The following is a 4,374-nucleotide window of genomic DNA, read 5'->3' as shown; positions in this document are numbered from 1 at the left end:
TAACTAAAGCAGAATAAAAGTGGTGTCAAAGAGATGCGAAAGCCTTTGGAAATCGGTAGGTCTTCAAATTTGATTTGATGACTTCCAAAGAGGAAGAGGAGTTTATGAAAGAGGGAAGACTGTTCCAGAGTCTTGAAGTGGCAATGGAGAAAGCCCTGTCACCTCTAGATTATAACTGGGAGCGTGGAACCAATAAAAGCATCTGACTGGAGGAACGCAGAGTTTGAGTGGGTAGGTGCAGGCTAAGGAGATTGTATCTGGAGCCAAGCCATGGAGGGCTTTAAAAACAAATAATAAATCCATGAGTCAACTCCATATTTAACTCGCAGCCAATGTAAAGATGCGAGTATCGGAGTAATACTCTCTTTCTGGTACTGATGCATTTTGGTTGCAGGCGGAACAGGCTTGAGTGACAGATGTGTAAATCGAGAGAGTTACAGTAGTCAAGACGTGATGATATGAAGGCATGGATAACGATTTCCAGACCTTCAGATGAAAGATATTTTTGAGTTTGGAAATGCTCCCGAGTTGGAAAAAACTGCCACGAACAACTGAATTTATTTGTTTGTCCAGCTTAAGGGTAGAATTGAAAATGAAACCAAGCTTTTTTACATGGGGGTGTACATTAGGTGATAGTGGGCCCAAGTCATTTCTTATGAGACTAACAGAGTCTTGCGTACCGAAAATTATAATCTCAGTTTTGTCGTAGTTTATTGTCATAAGAAACTCTGACTGTTATGACCTTTCAAACTACAGACCGAGCTCTAAGCTTTCATTCATGTCCAAGATCCCGGAGAGACTCTCCCAGCTCCAGGCGTACTTGGACACGAACAATATTGCTGAGAAATTTCAATCTGCTTTTAAGCCATTGCTGGATAGCTCGCTCAAACTCAATAAGCAAGTGTCTGCTGTAGTGAGATCTAGCTTCCACCAACTGCGCCTTATCTCTAAGGCTAGGCATTATGTTCCACATGAGGACCTGGAGAAGCTTATTCACGCTTTTGTGACCTCCAGGTTGGATTTTTGTAATTAATTGTACTACGGTCTAAGCAGCTAGATCATCAGTGGGTAGCCACGTTTCAGTCATAAAAAGAAAGTCCAAGCCATGAGAGACAAACAGGTCATCATGGTATATGAAGGTCTTAGCTGTGGCTCTGCCCAGGCCTCTGTTGCCAATAAGGAAGTTAAAGACCACCCTCTGATGGACAAACTATGCAAGCTCAATACTCATGGTAGATGTTTCTCGCTTATATTTTCTATGCATTGGTTATTATAAACGCTAGTATCAATACATCTGCAAGTAGCTGTAGCTTAAATGAATCAGTGACCAATGTTACCTCATACAGATTTCTAGGTCAAGCTGCTTTTTTAGGCCTGGCAAAACTCCAGAGTTGTCCTATCTTTCTGAGTTTTGAATTTTGTCAGAACCTTTCACACGACTTGATCATAATGTGTACCTAAAATCTGGACTGCAAGCTATTAAATTGCACTGCATTTAAAATACAGATGCCCTTACAGCATGCAGCATTCCCACCAACTGTTCTGTCCTTAAACACACCACATATTTGCTAATTGACAGCATAGATGGTGAAAAAACAAAACAAGGTTTGATTTAGTTGTGTTTTGATTACTTTTCCTGTGGTGTAGTACACATGATAACTGGGGAGGTAGAAAAGCTATAAAGATAAAAGGAGTCAATACATGAAGGCTCAATTCAGCACAATCTGTGATATACAAATTATTGTTAAATATTAAAGCGTGTTCTACAATATATTTACAAAGCTCTAATTGGAGGAGAAAAAAGAAACCATTTTTCTTTTGAGAAAATAATTTATTTTGGAACACAATAAGCACGTCTCCTCACATAATTAGTTCACACGCACACCACAGGTATTTCTTCAACAAACACACCCAGGGTTCAGTATCAGAGTACATTATGTTGTGTGACTGCATCCCCCCCTCTAGTTGTCCCAACACACCCTTTAGCCTTCATTCAGCAAAACTGTAAACACAAAATTAAAGCTGTATAATGATAATTGTAGGTTAACACACAGTGGGCTCCCATCCACTTGCCTGGTACTGACAGTTATGGATTCTACATTTAAAAAAATCTTTCTAGAAAAAAACAAAACAATAATATTAAGCAAATTTTACTCCAATCCAAGTTTTTCTTCCCAAATTTTTTGGACATTTTAAATTTACTCAAGATATCTGAGTCATTTAGTTTCCAAGCAATTAAATATGAGCCCATAAACTTGATGTTTGAAGCAGTGAGTTTAGGATAAATACAGAGGAACACAATTTTTGTATCAGTACAGTAAAATAACATTTCAGATCCCAGATCCATGAGAAATTATTACAATGAGTATGACATGTTTTGGTCTAATATACTTTGACACCATTTATTGTCACATTAGTGTTTAAATAATAAGAGAATCCCTTCTGTTTGGTTATTGCCTTTATTTTTCCATCCCTGGTCCCTCAAATCTAATATACACCATCTTTACATAGATGTTTTATTTTTGTTGTTAAAGTGAACAATATTGGATTTTTGGGGATCAGAGGTGGTGATATGACACAGTATACACCTGCTGTATGTTTACCTATCAACACTCACACTCTACTGCATTTACACAAGCAGATAACACAAGAAGTCATAAGAACAATACAAAAATAAAATTAAAAAATACCCCCAAAATAATTAACTAGAAAAAAAAAATCCAAATAATACATCCAAACTTGCATTTTTGTGCAAAGTTGTGGAGAGGCAAAAACATTTTTCTAAAAAAAACAAAAAACAACAACAACAAAAACAACAACAACAGCAACAACCCAAAACACATGGCTCGTACTGCAGAAACTGGGTTTTTGCTGGTGTCATCGAAATCGAGCCCGAATAAACCCAAACGTGTAATTTTAAATGAGAGCTGTGGACTACAGATGAACCATTTACTATAATCTGACTGTGGGTGGATGAGAGGATGTTTGCCACGAAGACTGGCAGTTGTAGTTCGGTTTCCCTGACAACAGATGGCAACAGTGATTTGTTGTTTGAGCAAATGCTGGTTGACGACCGCTAGACGTGAAAAGAAAGAGGGTGTTGGCAGGCCGACTGAAACACCAAACACAATTATGTCACCAATCACATCAAGTGCAGCCTCATTTCCAATACTGTTATAAAACTGAGGGTTTCCACTCAGAAGACAGGCTGATGACCACCTGCCACAGCGTGTCTCATTTCATCTTACAGTACATTAAAAACGACTCCAATGAGACGAAAAACAAAGAAAAAAGGGTTCACTGGTGTCAGACTGGTGCTTGGTGTTGACAGATGCCCTGAGTTAAAGGAGATGAAGTTGGATAAGAGTTCCCTTTTATCCCCACATTAGCCAAGCCAGCATTGGTGAGATTAATACCTGGATGTCATAGTATTTGCTCAGAAAGGTTTAAGGCAGTTATACCTCAGAAAATAACTGATAATAAAATTTCCAAAGAGCAAAGAGAGCAACAGATCAGATTCACAATTACAGCACTTTAAATACTACTACTGGTAACCAAGCAACTATTTCTAAAGCTAAGAACAAACTTTGGAACGCCATATATAAGCTTTAATATTCAATTCTTATTATCTGATATTTATTATTACTTTACAAGCTTCGATTGATTGACATTCAGTGCTGTTATATCCTGATATGGCAAACCTTCCAGTACTCAAACACTTCTACTTATCAAATACTATCAACCAGGTATTACAACACACAAACCACGGCCTAGGAAGCCTCATAAAATGCCCTGCTGTCAGTCACTTAATCATTTCAAACCACCCTTAGCGTCTCATCACAGTGTTCAGAAGCAGGTTTTAGATCACACATTTCTTGGCTTTATATTACCTTGGAAGAAGCTTCCTTAGAGCCCTTACAACAAGGTTTGAATTTAAATCGGGTTTTGAAAAGTCCAAAGGTCCCAGTCTTGCAGTATGATTTCAACAAGAGATGTTTGCGATCTTTTTTTCAGCAGTTCGTGCAGCAACACCCTTTATTCTCAGTGCAGTCAACAAAACAAGAACTGAGATTTTCGGCAAAGTCTTTGAAATAAAAAAATATTCCCTACGGTTAAAATCCATCTTCTTTCTTGCATGCAGCATTCTCCATCTAAACTACAGTTAAACAAACACCAGAATCATACGAACAAGCCACTAAAATAAATAGCGGTTGAGCTTTGGTATCTTCAGCCCTCCTACTCGTCAAACCTCACAGCTCAGATTATTACAAATGAAAAATTTGCTTCACATCTGCTGAACTTTCCCTTTTGTAGCACCACGCTCGCCAATCAGAAGGCTAAATTTTCAACATTTCAAAGAACCACATGATCATC

The 4,374-nt window shown here is 38.1% G+C and overlaps 1 protein-coding gene across 1 annotated transcript in view; it reads right to left on the bottom strand.

The window, feature by feature from the left end:
- Positions 1-2,440: 2,440 nt before the first annotated feature.
- Positions 2,441-4,374, bottom strand: part of LOC101483302 (monoacylglycerol lipase ABHD2) — a 17,367-nt gene continuing 15,433 nt past the window's right edge. Inside the window, exon 11 of the mRNA XM_004557922.4 lies at positions 2,441-4,374. This exon is cut by the window's right edge and continues 1,370 nt beyond it. The gene's annotated coding sequence lies outside the window, so the exon portion shown is untranslated.

Source organism: Maylandia zebra, linkage group LG1, assembly GCF_041146795.1.
Source record: "Maylandia zebra isolate NMK-2024a linkage group LG1, Mzebra_GT3a, whole genome shotgun sequence".
NCBI classification, from domain to species: domain Eukaryota; kingdom Metazoa; phylum Chordata; class Actinopteri; order Cichliformes; family Cichlidae; genus Maylandia; species Maylandia zebra.
The sequence above is the reverse complement of the archived record's forward strand: the minus strand, read 5'-3'. Positions and strand labels throughout refer to the sequence as shown.